The sequence below is a fragment of the Oncorhynchus kisutch genome, linkage group LG10 (genome assembly GCF_002021735.2).
Source record: "Oncorhynchus kisutch isolate 150728-3 linkage group LG10, Okis_V2, whole genome shotgun sequence".
Lineage (NCBI taxonomy): Eukaryota > Metazoa > Chordata > Actinopteri > Salmoniformes > Salmonidae > Oncorhynchus > Oncorhynchus kisutch.
In genome coordinates this window covers 18,774,662-18,796,426 of record NC_034183.2, presented here as the reverse complement: position 1 = coordinate 18,796,426, position 21,765 = coordinate 18,774,662, and the positions used below count along the sequence as shown (strand labels likewise).

The 21,765-nt window shown below is 45.8% G+C and overlaps 1 protein-coding gene across 1 annotated transcript in view; it reads left to right on the top strand.

The window, feature by feature from the left end:
• The first annotated feature begins 3,549 nt into the window (after positions 1–3,549).
• LOC109898768 (leucine-rich repeat and immunoglobulin-like domain-containing nogo receptor-interacting protein 3) overlaps positions 3,550–21,765 on the top strand; it is a 51,239-nt gene continuing 33,023 nt past the window's right edge. The window contains exon 1 of the mRNA XM_031833250.1: positions 3,550–4,057. The gene's annotated coding sequence lies outside the window, so the exon portion shown is untranslated. The remainder of the gene's footprint in view (positions 4,058–21,765) is intronic.

Genomic DNA, 21,765 nt, shown 5'->3' with positions numbered 1-21,765 from the left:
CCCAGTGGGGATCTGTATTTAGTAAACATTGCCCCCCGCCCACCGAGCACCCTCCTTCAGCGTGTAGGCCAACGGGTGCAGCTAGCGCTGGCTGTCTCCAGGGCCCACAGACTTCCCTTCCCTTCTCTCTGCAAGCTGGCAGTCTCTGTGGATGTTGCAGGATGCACAGCCTACACACTCTCCCTACAGACCCCTCTTTATCTCTCCCTCGTCATCCAGCTTTCACTCCACCTCCTACCCCGTTTTCCATTTCATTCTTTCACTCATCCCATTTTTACTCACTCTCCCTCATCTACCATCTCTCTCTCCTAGTCTCTGGAGGCTACAGGGTACACACACTCCACACCCGCCTTTCTTCCTCCCCTCCCTCCTCCCCCTCCCTCCTTCCCCTCGCTCCTTCTCTCCCCTCCCTCCTCACAGGCCACAGGGTCTCCAGCGTCAGCTCAGGCCAGTGTGAGTCACCACCTCTCTCGCATAAACCACCACCGTGTCACGCACGCAGACACACACTCACCGGTACGCTAATCACCATGACTCTGCACCAAGGCACACATTTGTTCAGTTTGGGAATATGTTTCAGGTGCCAGAGGCAGTGACACTTGCAATAACCCAGCTCCACTCCACAGGTGTCAGATGCTGCACCTTTCTGCTCCTAACATCCAAAGCCTTGTCTCAGTAATCGGGATTTGATCAGAGATGCGTTTCTCTGCCCTCACAACGACCTTCCTACTGATATCTGTAGTGAGCATGCTCCTTATGTGTTTTGATAGTGTTTGGCCAGTCACACAAATCATACAGCACCCTAGTTGAGGTCAGCATACCAACCTCCCAGTCCTGGGAGTGTGTGTTACTGTGTTGCTGTGTGCCACCCCAGATCGGCCTGGTCCGCAGGGCGTGAACGAGCAGCAGGATTACTCGGCCCCTTTCACAGCTGCAGTGAAGGAGCAGTGAGGCTGCAAAAGCTGTTTACCCCCCAGCACAGCAGCTTCCTCCCTAGGGCAGACATGCAGTTGATAACAGCAGTCACACTGTTGTGGCTGAGCCACACAGACAAACTCGTGCATGTATGCTCACGCACGTATGCACATACAAATTCCAGTGCCCCTCACTATAAAAGCTGCACTCATCTGTGATTGCAAGGGCACATAGTTGCAATCCGGTCCATTTATCAGTTTTCTCAGTCTATTAAACTTCTTTCTCTCTCTTCTTTCCCTTCTCTCTTCCTTCTCTCAGTCTTTTGGTGTACGAGGATGTTTGTGAGTGTACTTAAAGTTGCCCAGAGCCAGTAGATAGACTATTACTTACTTCAAAAATGAGCGTGTTGGATTGAACATATCGAGAGCATCTGTATGGGCTTGTTGACTGCATTGATTAGAAACTTTCACTCAAGGTGAAATGTGATGGTTGACTTTGCACCAACATACGTATGCTTCTCAATATCACAATAGCTCAGCATCACATGCAAGACATTGACTCAGAGAACACTTGACTCCAACATCCATGAGTACACTTGACTCCAACATCCATGAGTACACTTGACTCCAACATCCCTGAGAACATTTGACTCCAACATCCATGAGTACACTTGACTCCAACATCCCTGAGAACACTTGACTCCAACATCCCTGAGAACACTTGACTCAAACATCCATGAGTATACTTGACTCCAACATCCCTGAGAACACTTGACTCCAACATCCCTGAGAACATTGGACTCCAACATCCATGAGTATACTTGACTCCAACATCCCTGAGAACACTTTACTCCAAGATCGTGCAACCTATGCCTGCCTCTTGCCTGGGGAAATACATGGGGTGGAGAAATCCCTAGCAGGGCTTCAGAGACCAGAGCTTCAACAGAAGACTAGAGTGTTTCCTCACGAAACCCAGACATAAAAATTCCATGATTTTCTTCTCACTAAATGTAATCCATAGAATAGTCCTTTGGAGGAAGGATTGTTTACATACACTTGTATGTGGACACCCTTTCAAATTAGTGGATTCGGCCATTTCAGCCACACCTGTTGCTGACAGGTGTATACAATTGAGCACACAGTAATGCAATCTCCATAGACAAACATTGGCAGTAGAATGGCCCGTACTGAATAGCTCAGTGACTTTCAACGGGGCACTGTCATTGTGCTGAAGCACGAAATGCCTAAAAATCGTCTGTCTTCGGTTACAACACTCACTACGAGTTCCAAACTGCCTCTGGAAGCAATGTCAGCACAAGAACTGTTCATCGGGAGCTTCATGAAATGGGGGTCCATGGCCGAGCAGCCGCACACAAGCCTAAGATTACCATGCACAATGCCAAGCATCGGCTGGAGTGGTGTAAAGCTTGCCGCCATTGGACTCTGGAGCAGTGGAAACACATTCTCTGGAGTGATGAATCACGTTTCACCATCTGGCAGTCTGACGGATCAATCTGGGTTTGGCAGATGCCAGGAGAACGCTACATGCCCCAATGCATAGTGCCAACTGTAAAGTTTGGTGGATGAGGAATAATGGCCTGGGGCTGTTTTTCATGGTTCGAGCTAGGCCCATTAGTTCCAGTGATGGGAAATCTTGACGCCAGAGCATAAAATGACATTCTAGAAGATTCTGTGCTTCCAACTTTGTGGCAACAGTCTGGGGAAGGCCCTTTCCCGTTTCAGCATGACAATGCTCCTGTGCACAAAGCTAGGTCTATACAGAAATTATTTGTCGAAAAAAATAACTCCCTCACGCGCCTGTTGCCAACCCCTGCTTTAAGAGATCAATGTAAACCCTCAGACAAAACAGCAGAGCTATCATGTAGGCTGTAATATGATTATGAACATACATTTTTGGAATGACGTTGTCTGCCAATGAGTAGGAATCGTGCTAGTACAGAAACAGAGAAATAATGATCACCCCTTCCATATGATCATTACTGGGTGATTCCTTACATAATTAGAACTGTGTTCACATTTTCTTAGCTTTGCATAGAGATTCTGCATCAGTGCACCTGAAGTGTTGTCTCTTAGGGACAATAAAGGGACAATAATGGGTGGAATAAGGCATTTAAGGGTGAAATAAGGTACAGTCTATGCGTTCACCTGAATATGACACTCTTGCAATGCCTTGGACTCCGATTTACTCTGTTATTTAACACCATGGCTGAAGTATAAAATATCGGTTTGAACAGCCTGGAGGTAAAGTTATCTCCTCATTCTCAGCTTCTTAGCTCCCAGGGAGGATAAAATGTAACTCCTATGTTGCTTGTCTGGGGTTATGCAGAGGGAGAAAGTAAATGTGCTTTTTTACTGTCTGGTCAGCAGAAGTTTAGAAATATATTAATAATATCAAGAAAAAAGTATATTTCCACGTTCAAGCAATCTCGAATGCAATGTATTGAACATCTCTATCTTCCATCATTCCATTACCATCTGGCCCTTTGTGGATGAGCTAAACCTTTTGTCTATGTTTTTCCTGTTTTCCAGACTTTTGAGATGATCCCTAAGCCGTTAGTTGGCTAGCAGAGTGAGTTGTGAAGCTGAACAGCCGGAGTAGTGGAGAGGCAGCAACAGCACAGATGTGCTCCACTGAACAGCAGCAGGGCTGTCTCTCTCCCTCACACACACATGCGCACACACATACACTCACATGCCCCTGTAGTGAAAGAGCACACCATCACCAGCTCAGGCTGTCACAGTGGCAGAGACACAAAGCCCTGTGCCCAATGGGAACTAGGAGCTGACTCTGGAACACAAAGAAGAGAGAGAGAGGGGGAAAGAGACTTCAGTTGCCTTTTCATCTGCAGAGGTAGAGGGAAGAGGTTGATGCACTATAGATAGCGGGAGCGAGGGGGAGCGAGAGGGGGAGCGAAGCAATTGCAGTCAGGCTCAGTTGCTGCTGTCAAAAGCTGGAGGCTCAGTGAGTATTATCATAGGAAGCTGGTGGAGCAACATCACAGTCCAACACACGCACACTCTTTGGACAGACGGACCGCAGAACCAGAGACGCACAGGCAACACACACACGCCGAGTGAGGACCAGGCTTGCGAACGTGGATGGACCACCGGTCAAGATCTGGGTAAGACAACTTCTACTATGCAAAAGCCACACATTCACACAGGCATGCACCCAGCACAGACATTGAACACATGGGATCCCCATAGCACTTGGGACAGGACTCCCTGTCACTGACATCCACCTGTAATCAACTGAAGGTGTAATAGCATTAATTCATTAGGATGTAACACCACATATTAGATAAGTGAATGGATACTGTATAATCATCCTCTTTTGTCTCCCTGCCTTGTGGATTTTTGTGCGGTTTCCTATCACATCACTGTCATCCCATTCCCAACCCTTCTGTTATCACTTCCAGAGGCTCTGTGTGTTGTTTCTCCATCAGCCTCAGGTCAAAGTGGGTTTGTGCAGTCATAACAGATTGTTTTCCAAGGAGCTAGACAGACATCTGATGTTGTTATCACTTTGGGTGGGTATTTTCTCTCTGTCCCTAAAACGTGTCTTCTGTATTTGCTTCCTCTGTACCACCACGTTCTGCCCGTGTCTTTGCTCATCCTCACACAATTAGAGCTTGATTACCAGGACAGAGAGGAGGCTGCACCCAGGATCGACCCCGCAGGCGTCTCACTGTGAGGGGGATGTGTTGTTGGACTGACTCCCTGTCCTGCCACTGTCAGACTGACTGGCTTAGTGGGACTGACTGAATGACTGATTCTGGAGCTCTAGGGCTTCCAGCCGCCCTAGTCAGACAGACAGACATGCAGTCAGACAGACAGACAGACATGCAGTCAGACAGACAGACAGACAGACAGACATGCAGTCATGCAGTCAGACAGACAGACAGACATGCAGTCAGACAGACAGACAGACATGCAGTCAGACAGACAGACATGCAGTCAGACAGACAGACAGACATGCAGTCAGACAGACAGACATGCAGTCAGACAGACAGACATGCAGTCAGACAGACAGACATGCAGTCAGACATGCAGACATGCAGTCAGACAGCCAGACATGCAGTCAGTCAGTCAGACAGACAGACAGACAGACAGACAGACAGACAGACAGACAGACAGACAGACAGACAGACAGACAGACAGACAGACAGACAGACAGACAGACAGACAGTTAATCAAACAGACATTCAGAAAGACATGCAGTCAAACAGACATGCAGTCAGTCAGACAGACATTCAGACAGACAGTCAGACAACAGGAACAATAGCTGCTGGTGAAACAGTCTAGTTCTCCTATCCAATCTGCCTGCCTGTATGCCTGGACTTATTTCTGATGCCAGTTTTTATTGGTTTTCCTGATGGATTTTTATGTGATAGATGAGATAAGATGCAATGAGACAAGATGATACTTTGTCTGTTATGGGATATTGGATGGGATATTGGTTAATCAGAGACAGGAGAGCACCGGTAGCAATTGCACTTACAACCCTCAGTCAATTGCGTTTAACAGCACATAGCCACAGGATAACCCTGCCCATCCATAATGAAATGGCCTAATGAATTGTTATGGCACCCATGGTGCCTCCGAGTGCAATGTATCCATTACGCCTACGGATCTCTGCCATCTCCTGCTGTTGCATATAAAGCTGTCCACTGTGCTCAAATGTGACATTACATCTCCTCAGCACTGGCAGAGCCGAGCCTCATTGTTTCCCAGCATGGCTTTGAGGCCAGTAAAACAGCCATGTATCCCCTGTAAGCAAACTTAGAGCACCACTACTGTCACAGTGGGCAGAAGAGAATGGGGGAGTGGAAAAGTGGTGGAGGACAGCAGAACACTGCCCCTGTGTGCTGTCAAACGCCTGAGGGCTACTAGTAGCATGTAAGTGGCAATAGTGAAAACATCCAGTTCGCTCTTGAAATATGGGCATTCCGCTTTAGTTGACTTCCCACTCTCTCACCTCTTCAGCTGCGTAATGAATATTCAGAATGACCTGTCCTGAACCAACTGCAGCACTGTGAGTCGGCAACATCAATCATACCTTAAGAACAGCAAACCTGGTTCACAGCTCATAGAGGTCGTTGAACAGATAGGCTCCTTTCAGCATTTTTATTTAACCTTTATTTAACTAGGCAAGTCAGTTAAGAACAAATTCTTATTTACAATGACGGCCTACCCCGGCCAAACCTTAACACAGACGACGCTGGGCCAATCGTGTGCCACCCTATGGGACTCCCAATCACGGCCGGTTGTGATGGAATCGAACCAGGGTCTGTAGTGACACCTCTAGCACTGAGATGCAGTGCCTTAGACCCCTGCGCCACTCGGGAGCCCAATATTGTCAACCTCTGTTACAGTTTTACGTGTCAGATTGTCATTTACTACATTGCCTTGTTATGAAGGTGTAATACATACAATGGAGATGTACTGATTGGAATTAGCACCATTATGTAACTTGATTCGGTATTGTACTGTGATGTCTTTGGATGTCCACCAGCTGGTGACTAAAGCCAATAAAGGAGATTACAGAAGGAGCCCTGCTTGTGTTCGCAGGCAATATTCTTCAGTTTTGTCCCACCACCACAATCCCATCATCATACCAAATCTATCCACCGGTCATTCCACCTCCTCCAACCGTAATGCATTTCCTCTGTTCCTGCTTTGAGCGGAACCCTTGTAACAACATGGCCGGTTCATTTGGCATCTGAGCTAATGAGTTTGCCTGTGACCCCTTTGTAGCACCCAGAGCATCTGCCAACGCAGATACTACAATAGCAGGTCAGAACAGAGGAGAGAGTGAGACAGGGATTTGTATTCCTTGGGGGCAGCGTTTTGATGTCTTTCTGGTCTTGGCATGAAAGAGAGTGGAATGAACTAGTCATGTCTTTACAAGAGGGCTAAAAGAGAGAGCTAGGACTGATTTGTAGCGGTTTGTATGCTTTAGCTGGTTCACTGTAGCTGGTTATCATATCTATAGGCTATTTCTGTTCCATGGTCAATGTAATTAATCTGCTACAGCCTGGACTCTGTTAAGCGCTGATAAGTAATTTGTTAATGGTTGGTTTCTCATCACATTTCAGCGATGTCAATTATTGGTCAACCATAAACTTTGTTCCTTACCCAAACACAGCCTTTAAAAACAAAGACCTAATCCTGTTGTTTTCAGAAGGTTTACAAAATGGCAGAAGATAGAGGCATGGAAGGGTGAGAGGCTGACAGTTAAAAACACGAACCTGTAAGTGTAACTGAGCGTGGCCACAGAGCCGGTAAATCACCTAGTGGGCAGTGGAGAGCCGGAGGAGGTGGTCAGGGGCTGTGAGTTCATTTCATTTGATGTATTTTCTTTGCCTGGCAGCTCGACTTGAAATAGTGTGACTTGCTGGCCATAAAACAGATCTCTCTCCAGTATGGATGTACATGAGTGGGTTATGGGGCAGCAGGGTGAGTTATACAGGCTCCATGCTACAGTAGCTGTATCACTCATCGTAGGCCATAGCCCCTCTGGCATTCCTGTATTAGAACACCTGTTTACTGTGGCCTCTGGGGGACAATGGCTCAGGTTCCTCTTTGTCTCTCAGTGGGCCTGTTGCTTGGGCCCCCTCTTTAATTACAAAATGAATGGTCTAGTCATCAAACAAGCCACAAGCTGATTGTACCATTGTGCCATAATCTGATTGATGTGAGGGCACAGGGTATCTGATTACCCTACCCATGGTCTGCCCACCACTTGTCAGCTGCAGGTGGCCTTAATTTGATAGATTTGTGTTTGTCCAAAATAGCTATTTTATTGCTTAAATGTTCCCACACACAGCCCCGACCCTGGCGAGAAGTTATAATAGAACCCTTTTGTCTGGTGTGACCAGACTTAAACCGATTGCTGGTCTGATTAATCGCTTTTCTTATGAAGCATTTCGCGCACGTTAGTTAATAGTTTACAGGGTATTAGACTGAGCTGACTGAGCTTGGGACCGGCAACCTTCAGCAGGGGAGCTGAGTGAGTGTGATGATGAAAGGTGAAGATGGATGATCAGTCAGATTGTGCTGGAGCTCAGCCATCCACCAGCATTCTCCTCAATCAGCCTCTCTGTCCAATGCATGACTCCTATCTATCATCTAAAGCAGGAGATCATGGTATCAGTTCAGAAGCATGCCATCTTTCCTCTGTGTTAAATAATAATGAGTCAGTTCGTCAAATCGTCTCCGGAGGAGGCAGCAGATACAACAGCAGCAGGAGAGCAGAGCAGGCACAGCTATATAGCAGCAGGATGTCGGGTACATTTATCTTTTATATAAGTGCTATGGCAGAGTGTGGTAGTGAGGACAGCTAATGATGGGAACTGAACCTAATTATTTCCTTCATTATGCCGGGTTAATGTATATGTGTGGGGCGGAAGGCAGAAGGAGAGATGGAAGGCAGCCTCCTCGTCTCCCTAAGTGTCCCAAGAGTTGGAGTGTATTTTTAGGGTCATGTTTTTTACTACTCTATCTGTATCTGTGTCATTTTATAAGGCTGCCTACGAGCAGGGGGAAGGGACCTATTCCATTCTCCAATTCCAATTCTTTCTGGATGTTTTGAACGAAGAAATCAAATGTGGTCCTTTGTGTCTGTCTGTACATTTTGGTGACATTTGGATGGTGAGAACCTTCTAAGCATTTTGATGACAGTTGGATGGTGAGAACCTTCTAAACAGGCTGCCTCATCCTCAGGGAACATGAATTTAGCTCAGAGAGAGTGAGTGGAGAGAGTGGAGCTGTTTGATCAGAAATACTGTACCTAGGCCTTTTCATTTCCTAGGCTTTTTTTATTTGTATTTATTATGGATCCCCATTAGCTGCTGCTAAGCAGCTACAGTCGTGGCCAAAAGTTTTGAGAATGACCCAAATATACATTTTCACAAAGTCTTCTGCCTCAGTTTGTATGATGGCAATTTGCATATACTCCAGAATGTTATGAAGAGTGATCAGATGAATTGTAATTAATTGCAAAGTCCCTCTTTGCCACGCAAATGAACTGAATCCCCCAAAAACATTTCCACTGCATTTCAGCCCTGCCACAAAAGGACCAGCTGACATCATGTCAATGATTCTCTCGTTAACACAGGTGTGAGTGTTGACGAGGACAAGGCTGGAGATCACTCTGTTATGCTGATTGAGTTCGAAAAACAGGCAAGGATATTGCTGCCAGTAAGATTGCACCTAAATCAATCATTTATCGGATCATCAAGAACTTCAAGGAGAGCGGTTCAAATGCTGTGAAGAAGGCTTCAGGGCGCCCAAGGAAGTCCAGCAAGCGCCAGGACCGTCTCCTAAAGTTGACTCTGCTGCGGGATCGGGGCACCACCAGTACAGAGCTTGCTCAGGAATGGCAGCAGGCAGGTGTAAGTGCATCTGCACAAATAGTGATGCAAGGACCTTTGGAGGATGGCCTGGTGTCAAGAAGGGCAGTAAAAATGCTGCTTCTCTCCAGGAAAAACTTCAGGGACAGACTGATATTCTGCAAAAGGTACAGGGATCGGACTGCTGAAGACTGGGGTAAAGTCATTTTCTCTGATGAATCCCCTTTCTGATTGTTTGGCATCCGGAAAAGAAGCTTGTCCGGAGAAGACAAGGTGAGCGCTACCATCAGTCCTGTGTCATGCCAACAGTAAAGCATCCTGAGACCATTCATGTGTGGGGTTGCTTCCCAGCCAAGGGAGTGGGCTCACTCACAATTTTGCCTTTGAACACAGCCATGAATAAAGAATGGTACCAACACATCCTCCAAGAGCAACTTCTCCCAACCATCCAGGAAGAGTTTGGTGACAAACAATGCCTTTTTCAGCATGATGGAGCACCTTGCCATAAGGCAAAAGTGATAACTAAGTGGCTCGGGGAACAAAACATCAATATTTTGGATCCATGGCCTGGAAACTCCCCAGACCTTAATCCCATTGAGAACTTGTGGTCAATCCTCAAGAGACGGGTGGACAAACAAAACCCCACAAATTCTGACAAACTCCAAGCATTGATTATGCAAGAATGGACTGCCATTAGTCAGGATGTGGGCCAGAAGTTAATTGACAGCATGCCAGGGCGGATTGCAGAGGTCTTGGAAAAGAAGGGTCAACACTGGAAATATTGACTCTTTGCATCAACTTCATGTAATTGTCAATAAAAGCCTTTGACACTTATGAAATGCTTGTAATTATTCTTCAGTGTTCCATAGTAACATCTGACAAAAAATATCTAAAGACACTGAAGCAGCAAACTTTGTGGAAATTAATACTTGTATCATTCTCAAAACTTTTAGCCACGACTGTACTCTTCAGCAAAATTAAGGTTATATTTCATTTTAAAACATTATCCCAGAAAGGAGAGTGTAGAACGGTGGAACTCGCACTTCTCCGCTTTCACAAATAACTGGTTCTCCAGGAGGCGCTGAAGGACTTGTCGAACATGGAGAATGTGTTCTTGGGCAGAAGGGAAAACACCAGGATGTAGTTGAGGTAGACGAACACGAAACGATTTAACATGTCCCGGAGCACATAGTTTATCAGGGCCTGGAAGACACAGTGGGCGTTGGTGAGTCCAAACGGCATGACCAGGTACTCGTAATGTCCACTGGCAGTGTTGAAGGCTGTCTTCCACTCATCTTCTTCACGTATCTGAACCAGGTGCTAGTCATTCCGAAGGTCCAGCTTGGAGAAGATGGTAGCTCCCTGGAGAGGTTCGAAAGCCGAGGAGAGGAGTGGTTTGGGGTAACAATCCTTGATCGTTATGTCATTAAGACCCCGGTAGTCAACGCACGGACGCAGGGTCTTGTCCTTCTTTTCCACAAAGAAAAACCTGCGCCGGCAGGAGTTGCAGATGGACGGAAGCCTCCAGCAGCCAGAGATTCCTCAATGTACTCCTCCATGACCTTGGTCTCCGGGCCGGATAGGGAATATAGCCGACCATGAAGTGGTGTGGTGCCTGGGAGAAGGTCGATGGCACAATCGTAGGGACGATGCGGGGAAAGAGAAGTTGCCCCGAGCCCTGCTGAAGACCTCCAGGAGGTTATGGTACTCTGTGGGAATGGCAGAGAAATCCGAGGCTTTACTTAAGCACTGAAGAGGACGTCTCGGGGAAGGCTACGCCGCTTTGAGACAATGGGAATGACAGAACGGACTCCAACCCAGGGTTGAACTCGTGGTCCAGTCAGTGACGGGGTTGTGGTTTTAGAGCCAAGAAAAATCCCCAAACAACAGGAACATGGGGGAAATCAATGAGGAGAAGCTGTATAGCCTCACTGTGATTTCCTAAATCCCGCAGATTAACAAGAACAGTGCTGTGTGTAACTCTTCCAATAGAGCGGCCATCCAGTGCCCTAGCGGCCGTCCAGTGCCCTAGCGTCCATGGGAACAGAGAGGAGTTGAGTGGGGTTAACTCAGAAACTAGGGTAGCGTCCATAAAACTCTCATCCGAAAACAGGCGATAATCCAGCTCTGCCCAGTTGCACAGTCTCAATGATTCTCGAGGGAACTCGGGTGGCTTCGGTTCTTCTCAGAAGTGCACACTTCGGGGACCTCCGGATTCCTTCAGAGGTGAGCAAGCAGCAGCGGATGAACGAATGTTCCCGAGACTCAACCTCCACTCACTCCGGCGTTCTCGTAGACCCCCATCAATCCTAATCGTAAGGGCGATGAGGGAATCGAGGTTCAATGGTAACTCCTGCGCTGCGAGCTCATCTTTTATTTCCTCCGACAGTCCATGAAGGAAGGTATCAAACAGAGCCTCCGGATTCCAGGCACTCTTGGCGACCAATGTGCGAAACTCTACCGCGTAGTATGTCACACTACGGGATTTCTGATGTACCTTCAGTAGTTTTCGAGCCGCCTCTCTCCCGGGCACCGGTGAATCGAATATCTTCCTCACCTCAACAATGAAATCTTTCAGGTTATGGCAAACGGTGGATTGTTGCTCCCAAACAGCCGTCACCCAGGAGAGTGCCCTTCTGAACTTTAGCGTAAGTAGATAAGCTATCTTCGATCGATTCGAAGCCAGCATATCGCTACGAAGGAGGTAAAAGGGGTCCTCGGGGAGCCGGGGTAGGCTGAACAATCCCACCACTAGTAGGGAAGTTACTGAGTGGATGGGAGGTCTCAGATGTGGCATGCTGCTTGCGAGTTAATTCACGAAATTGCTCTGTTAATGCCTTGAACCCCTGGTCGTGATGTTCCGCCAGAGATCGGAACCCCTCCATCAGGTTCGGAAGTAGCTTCTCCTGTCTCTTAATGGTAGCTCCCTGCAGGGAGACAGCGTGAGGGAGCTGGTCCAAGTCTGCTTGATCAGTCATGGCCAGTTCGTACTATAACGACACAAGGTGAGACCCAGATGCAGATACAGGAGGCAGATGGTTTGAGCTCTGATATTTATTAGAATCCAAGGGTAGGCAAAAGGCGGGTCGGGAACAGGCAGGAGTTCATAGCGGGGCGGCATGCAGGCTCGAGGTCAGGGGTAGGCAGAGTGGTCATGCAGGCGGGCTCACATTTAGGACAGGCAAGGGTCAGAACCAGGAATGACGAGAAAAAGAGAGACTGGGAAAAAACAGGCGCTACGAGAAAAACATTGGTTGACTTGGCAAACAAGACGAACTGGCACAGACAGACAGAAAACACAGGTATAAATACACAGGGGATAATGGGGAAGATGGGCAACACCTGGAGGGGGGTGGAGACAGCACAAGGACAGGTGTGACAAGATCATTCATTTAAAAAAATGTAATCTAAAATAATGTTCGGCACCAACAGTGCACGCACTGCATATTTATGTTTGCCAACACACATGAGAGAATTTGACTTCACTGGCTGCTTATAGAGTAGAGTGAGGAGAATACTTTGGTTCTGGAGTGAGTGAGTGTGTGTGTGTGTGTGTGTGTGTGTGTGTGTGTGTGTGTGTGTGTATGTGTATGTGTGAGCCTTTTCAAACAGGGCTGAGGCACGTTGGGTATGCGTTGTGTATGTTTTTTTCTTGGATGGCGTTCACTGTTCTCTCTGTTTGACAGGTGTACTCTCGTCTGTGTGTACTGGGTTGCCACACTCTTAAGGTTAAGAGGACAGAGTGCCTTTGGACCACTGGGATATGCTATGAATTTATCATGCACAAGTGCCTCTCTCCACTCCAGCATGTCATTGGTTGAAATGAATTATTCAGCTTTCTTAGAAATACACAACCATCACAGATTCATAGATTGGTCGGTTGTATGGCAGTAAACTGTCAGAACCTATCCCGTCATCCTCTCCAATACCCCCCTCTCTCGCTCGCTCTTTTTCTCGCTCTCATCTCAGATCAGTTGATCTCTCGTGCTTCGGATGAAGAGCTACCTTTCTTCCAAATGTGGTGAAGGCTGATTGGTGGATGAGTCGGGATAAACATTGTCTAAGGGACCTATTATCTGTGTGATGGCAGGGAGTTTGCTGTTTGTTTGTTTGTGTGCTTGGCTGGGCTGTTTGTTGACACTAACTGCCTGTGTGCTTTTATACAGCATACTGTTTTATCCCTGCCCCAGTGAGTTCCTATGTGATGTCAGAAGAGATCTGCATTTGATGTGCAGCACCCAATTACCCAGAGATCTCATTGTACAGAGTGGACCATGGCATGCTGCCTAGCCAAGCCTGTGGGAGGCTATGAAGGGAATATGGGATCTCTGTTAGCAGCTGCCCCAATCCAGGGTCAGTGAAATGACATGCTTAGACTGGTTTAGTGTGATTTCAATAGACAGTTTTCGTTTTACTGCTGTGAGCATAGCATTTAGTTGATTATCATAACGCTAGATATGCTACAGACTGTCACCATTGTTATTTGAGACTCAATTGTTGGCCTTTTGCTGGCATTTTCTATAAGAAAACATACTCTATAATATATGATCTACTGTATGTTGCAGATTAAAATGCAGGGTTGATACATGTCACATAGTACTATTCCTGTTCCTGTTGGGAGGCAGGACCAAGGTGCTAGGGTAGGAATCACATACTGAGAGAGAGAGAGAGAGAGAGGGAGAGAGAGAGAGAGAGAGAGAGCAGCTGAGTCCTCCTAAGCTTTCATCTGGGAGAACTCAGAACCTCTGTTATTTACCACGGCTCAGTGTTACCTCTCCATGGAGCATTAGGCAGACTTTAGTATGGCCACTGCACAGTGGGGTAGGATTTCTCTCGAGCTGAGATTTACACCAGAGAGACAGGAGAGATCACCTGTCAAATACCCATCCAGTCACACACGTCTGCACTCTCTGCCGCGCTTCAATTTAGACAAATCCATTTCTTCCACTCTCTCCTTCCCTGGTTCTATCAAGTTGTATAATCCCTCAACTTCCTTTAAACCAGGGGTGGGGAACCTTTTTGCCATCAAGGGCCATTTGGATACTTGTAAATGAATTTGGGGGCCATATTATTAAAATGTGCTATTTTCTGCTTTATTCATGTTTTAATGTGACTTTAATCACTGACATTGGTTGTATAGTTTAAATATGACTTGTATGTTGCTTGTGCCCTTGAGTATTTAGACAAGTGCCATGTCTATTTAAATAAATATTAGTATTGTAAATGTTGTTGTTGTTATTATGATTACTTGTTCAAACTCACCTCTAATGCGATGGCTGAAACGGCTTATCTTTGACGTATGATGTCAGCTGGCAGTGAAGATGACGCTACTCGCAGCTTGTTTTCCAGGTTTGTATCAGTCAGTCTTGAGCGGGAAATCGAATCTTTGCAAGAATCAGTTTGGAAAAGAACTTCTCACAGCAGTAGGTCGTCCCGAACACAGGTGCACATTTAAGTGCATGTCTTCTCAGAACAGGAAAATACTCAGCACTAACGTACATTTTGTAGAACTCAAGGAGAGGGAGGTTGTTGTACCTGGCTTTGAGCTCGTCATTGCTTTGCAGCTCAATGACTGTGTGTTGTAGGCCATCCTGCACATCCGCTGGTTCAACGTTAAACGGGGTTGCAAATATGTTCATCTCCACATCCTTATACTGCTCACAAAATGCGTTCGCAAGCTTTCCACATTCACCAGCATATTCCAACGTAATATCAGGCTCTTGTCCTTGCAGAGTAGGAAAATGCACTGTGTTACCCCTTTCTAGTTGGACTTGCCACAGCTTTAATTTCGCTTTGAACAATTTCACGTTTGATAGCAGATCGCTGAGAAGTTGGTTCGGCCAGTGAAGCTTCAAGTCAGACAGATACTTGGTTATGTCCACCATGAAGGCCAAATCACACCACTTGTCATCACTCAGTTCTGCGACAGGTTTCCCCTTCATCTCCATGAATTGTTTTACTTCCTCCTTCAGTCCGTAAAACCGTGAAAGCATGTTTCCACGGCTCAACCATCGTACCTCACAGTGGTAAACCACATCACCATACTCCGATTCAAGATCAATCAATAGCTCCTTAAACTGGTGGTTGTTCAGCCTTTTGCTTTTGATCAAATTGATGATCGACACTACAGTTGCCATTACGTTGTTCGGCTTCAGGGACTGTGCACATAGACTTTCTAGATGTATGATGCAGTTGCATACAATTAAATCACTTGGATCAAGACTGAGGCAACTCATTTATTTTTTCACTAATGCTGTTAACCCCTTTTTTGAGCCAACCATGGCTGGCGCTCCATCTGTAGTAAGGCCACTTAGTTTTTCAAACCGTGACTCAAATTTGCTCATGGCCGAGACAAGTATCTCAAACAAGTCCTCGCCTCTGGTGGTGCCCTGCATGGCTTCCAAAGACAGCAATTCCTCCCTTGTGTAAAACTCAGCGGTATTCCCACGCACAAAAATTGCAAATTGGGCAGTATTTGTTATGTCAGTTGTTTGATCACATGCCAAAGAGAAAAACTCAAAATATCTTTGCGGAGTCCGTCAATGTTTTTCGAACTCTTGTGCGATGTCAGTTTATCCGCTCCGTGACGATTCTTCCAGACAAACTGACACTTTGGAACAATTTAACTTTGTCTGGTGCTAGCAACTCTGCAGTGGCTTGGAGACACTCTTTTACAAATTCTCCTTCTGAATGAGGCTTTAGTTTCTTTGCGATAAGCTCACTCACTACAGAACTTGATTGCATAACATTTTCCCCATCCAAACGAGTTTCCGTAAAGGCGGCTTGTTGGGCACCCAAACACTGCTGAAGAGCAATGACTTCATCCACACCAAGTTGTCCTCGCAACTCATTCAGTTTAGCATGTTTCCAGCTGTAATGACGCTCCAAATATGCCTTTTTCATTACTGCAAGTGCATCCCCACAAATTAGGCGTACAGGTTTGCCTTTCACTCCGACCAAAAAATATGAATTTGTCCATTTGTCTTGGAAAACGCAACACTCTGCATGTACTTTTCTTGTCTTTACTGTAGCCATGTTTCTGATGTACAGGGGCTCGATGATGATGAGCAACTGAATTTTTCATTTTATTTTTGTGGAAAAACGACATCTAGAGCTTTTTTTTATATAAAAAAATGATATTTCTGAATTGGCTCGAGGACCTGATCAATCGTTCTCGTAGGCCGTATACGGCCCGGATGCCGGACGTCCCCCACCCCTGCTTTAAACCCTCTCTCTCCTATTCTCTTTGTTTCTTCAGTTGTTTTTATTAGACTGCTTTCTCTCTTCCTCTCTGTCATCCTGCAGGCTTGTCTCTTTTCTTACCCCTTGTTGAAAATGTTCCTTTTGATTTTCACTGGATCTTTCATCTGCTGTTTACTCTTCATGGTCAATCGGTCTCTCCACACCTCTATTTTATCTTCTCCTATTCTCTGTAACAAGAGGCGGTAACAAATAGTGTTCAATTAATTTCTCTGTAGATGTGGCCCAGATACTTCATTTGAATTCACTCCTCCGCAGTAGTGGTGCATGGGTAAAATCACTGGGGAAACCAAGCCAGAAAAAAACCATGTGTTGTGATAATTGCGTTGTTTGCTCTATAACCTGTTAGTTCATATGCCGTGCGACAGTATGTGCCAAAGGCCGAGACAATAAGAAGAGACAGTGGCAGAATAAATTCAACCACAGGTTTTTGTTTCATCAAAAACCAGAGAGCACCAGGAGCTGCCTCCACTATTCCAGCAAGTTTCACATTTGAATGTCACATGCACAAGTACAGTGAAATGCCTTTTTTGCAAACTCAAAATCCAACATATGTAATAATCAATAACAATGTAATACTAGAAGAAAAACACATTAGAAATAAGAAATATATAAGAACGCAATAAGTAAGTAAGTAAGCATACTATAATACAGAGTCAGTTCCAATACCATATTTAAAATGTGCATGGATACTGGAGTGATGGAGGTAGATATGTATAGGGGTAAGGTGACGGGGATACTGGAGTGATGGAGGTAGATATGTATAGGGGTAAGGGGACAGGGATACTAGAGTGATGGAGATAGATATGTATAGGGGTAAGGTGACGGGGATACTGGAGTGATGGAGGTAGATATGTATAGAGGTAAGGTGACAGGGATACTGGAGTGATGGAGGTAGATATGTATAAGGGTAAGGTGACGGGGATACTGGAGTGATGGAGGTAGATATGTATAGGGGTAAGGGGACAGGGACACTGGAGTGATGGAGGTAGATATGTATAGGGGTAAGGTGACAGGGATACTGGAGTGATGGAGGTAGATATGTATAGAGGTAAGGGGACAGGGATACTAGAGTGATGGAGGTAGATGTGTATAGGGGTAAGGTGACAGGGATACCAGAGTGATGGAGGTAGATATGTATAGGGGTAAGGTGACAGGGATACTGGAGTGATGGAGATAGATATGTATAAGGGTAAGGTTACAGGGATACTAGAGTGATGGAGGTAGATATGTATAAGGGTAAGGTGACAGGGATACTAGAGTGATGGAGGTAGTATAGGGGTATATGTATAGGGGTAAGGGGACAGGGATACTAGAGTGATGGAGGTAGATATGTATAGGGGTATGGTGACAGGGATACTAGAGTGATGGAGGTAGATATGTATAGGGGTAAGGTGACAGGGATACTAGAGTGATGGAGGTAGTATAGGGGTATATGTATAGGGGTAAGGGGACGGATACTAGAGTGATGGAGGTAGATATGTATAGGGGTAAGGTGACAGGGATACTAGAGTGATGGAGGTAGATATGTATAGGGGTAAGGGGACAGGGATACTAGAGTGATGGAGATAGATATGTATAGGGGTAGTATAGCGGTATATGTATAGGGGTAAGGTGACAGGGATACTAGAGTGATGGAGGTAGATATGTATAGGGGTAAGGGGACAGGGATACTAGAGTGATGGAGGTAGATATGTATAAGGGTAAGGTGACAGGGATACTAGAGTGATGGAGGTAGATATGTATAGGGGTAAGGTGACAGGGATACTAGAGTGATGGAGGTAGTATAGGGGTATATGTATAGGGGTAAGGGGACAGGGATACTAGAGTGATGGAGGTAGATATGTATAGGGGTATGGTGACAGGGATACTAGAGTGATGGAGGTAGATATGTATAGGGGTAAGGTGACAGGGATACTAGAGTGATGGAGGTAGTATAGGGGTATATGTATAGGGGTAAGGGGACGGATACTAGAGTGATGGAGGTAGATATGTATAGGGGTAAGGTGACAGGGATACTAGAGTGATGGAGGTAGATATGTATAGGGGTAAGGGGACAGGGATACTAGAGTGATGGAGATAGATATGTATAGGGGTAGTATAGCAGTATATGTATAGGGGTAAGGTGACAGGGATACTAGAGTGATGGAGGTAGATATGTATAGGGGTAAGGGGACAGGGATACTAGAGTGATGGAGGTAGATATGTATAAGGGTAAGGTGACAGGGATACTAGAGTGATGGAGGTAGATATGTATAGGGGTAAGGTGACAGGGATACTAGAGTGATGGAGGTAGATATGTATAGGGGTAAGGTGACAGGGATACTAGAGTGATGGAGGTAGATATGTATAGGGGTAAGGTGACAGGGATACTAGAGTGATGGAGGTAGATATGTATAGGGGTAAGGGGACAGGGATACTAGAGTGATGGAGATAGATATGTATAGGGGTAAGGGGACAGGGATACTAGAGTGATGGAGGTAGATATGTATAAGGGTAAGGTGACAGGGATACTAGAGTGATGGAGGTAGATATGTATAGAGGTAAGGGGACAGTGATACTAGAGTGATGGAGGTAGATATGTATAGGGGTAAGGGGACAGGGATACTGGAGTGATGGAGGTAGATATGTATAGGGGTAAGGGGACAGGGATACTGGAGTGATGGAGGTAGATATGTATAGTGGTAAGGTTACAGGGATACTAGAGTGATGGAGGTAGATATGTATAAGGGTAAGGTGACAGGGATACTAGAGTGATGAGGTAGTATAGGGGTATATGTATAGGGGTAAGGGGACAGGGATACTAGAGTGATGGAGGTAGATATGTATAGGGGTATGGTGACAGGGATACTAGAGTGATGGAGGTAGATATGTATAGGGGTAAGGTGACAGGGATACTAGAGTGATGGAGGTAGTATAGGGGTATATGTATAGGGGTAAGGGGACGAATACTAGAGTGATGGAGGTAGATATGTATAGGGGTAAGGTGACAGGGATACTAGAGTGATGGAGGTAGATATGTATAGGGGTAAGGGGACAGGGATACTAGAGTGATGGAGATAGATATGTATAGGGGTAGTATAGCGGTATATGTATAGGGGTAAGGTGACAGGGATACTAGAGTGATGGAGGTAGATATGTATAGGGGTAAGGGGACAGGGATACTAGAGTGATGGAGGTAGATATGTATAAGGGTAAGGTGACAGGGATACTAGAGTGATGGAGGTAGATATGTATAGGGGTAAGGTGACAGGGATACTAGAGTGATGGAGGTAGATATGTATAGGGGTAAGGTGACAGGGATACTAGAGTGATGGAGGTAGATATGTATAGGGGTAAGGTGACAGGGATACTAGAGTGATGGAGGTAGATATGTATAGGGGTAAGGGGACAGGGATACTAGAGTGATGGAGATAGATATGTATAGGGGTAAGGGGACAGGGATACTAGAGTGATGGAGGTAGATATGTATAGGGGTAAGGTGACAGGGATACTAGAGTGATGGAGGTAGATATGTATAGGGGTAAGGTGACAGGGATACTGGAGTGATGGAGGTAGATATGTATAGGGGTAAGGTGACAGGGATACTGGAGTGATGGAGGTAGATATGTATAGGGGTAAGGTGACAGGGATACTAGAGTGATGGAGGTAGATATGTATAGGGGTAAGGGGACAGGGATACTAGAGTGATGGAGGTAGATATGTATAGGGGTAAGGGGACAGGGATACTAGAGTGATGGAGGTAGATATGTATAGGGGTAAGGGGACAGGGATACTAGAGTGATGGAGGTCGATATGTATAGTGGTAAGGGGACAGGGATACTAGAGTGATGGAGGTAGATATGTATAGGGGTAAGGTGACAGGGATACTAGAGTGATGGAGGTAGTATAGGGGTATATGTATAGGGGTAAGGGGACAGGGATACTAGAGTGATGGAGGTAGATATGTATAGGGGTAAGGTGACAGGGATACTAGAGTGATGGAGGTAGATATGTATAGGGGTAAGGGGACAGGGATACTAGAGTGATGGAGATAGATATGTATAGGGGTAGTATAGCGGTATATGTATAGGGGTAAGGTGCCACGGATACTAGAGTGATGGAGGTAGATATGTATAGGGGTAAGGGGACAGGGATACTAGAGTGATGGAGGTAGATATGTATAGGGGTAAGGTGACAGAATACTAGAGTGATGGAGGTAGATATGTATAGGGTAAGGGGACAGGGACACTAGAGTGATGGAGGTAGATATGCATAAGGGTAAGGTTACAGGGATACTAGAGTGATGGAGGTAGATATGTATAAGGGTAAGGTGACAGGGATACTAGAGTGATGGAGGTAGATATGTATAAGGGTAAGGTGACAGGGATACTAGAGTGATGGAGGTAGATATGTATAGTGGTAAGGGGACAGGGATACTAGAGTGATAGAGGTAGATATGTATAGGGGTAAGGTGACAGGGACACTAGAGTGATGGAGGTAGATATGTATAGGGTAAGGGGACAGGGACACTAGAGTGATGGAGGTAGATATGCATAAGGGTAAGGTTACAGGGATACTAGAGTGATGGAGGTAGATATGTATAAGGGTAAGGTGACAGGGATACTAGAGTGATGGAGGTAGATATGTATAAGGGTAAGGTGACAGGGATACTAGAGTGATGGAGGTAGTATAGGGGTATATGTATAGGGGTAAGTGGACAGGGATACTAGAGTTATAGAGGTAGATATGTATAGAGGTAAGGTGACAGGGATACTAGAGTGATGGAGGTAGATATGTATAGAGGTAAGGGGACAGGGATACTAGAGTGATGGAGGTAGATATGTATAGAGGTAAGGGGACAGGGATACTAGAGTGATGGAGGTAGATATGTATAGGGGTAAGGTGACAGGGATACTAGAGTGATGGAGGTAGATATGTATAGGGGTAAGGGGACAGGGATACTAGAGTGATGGAGGTAGATATGGATAAGGGTAAGGTTACAGGGATACTAGAGTGATGGAGGTAGATATGTATAAGGGTAAGGGGACAGGGATACTAGAGTGATGGAGATAGATATGTATAGGGGTAAGGGGACAGGGATACTAGAGTGATGGAGGTAGATATGTATAAGGGTAAGGGGACAGGGATACTAGAGTGATGGAGATAGATATGTATAGGGGTAAGGGGACAGGGATACTAGAGTGATGGAGGTAGATATGTATAGGGGTAAGGGG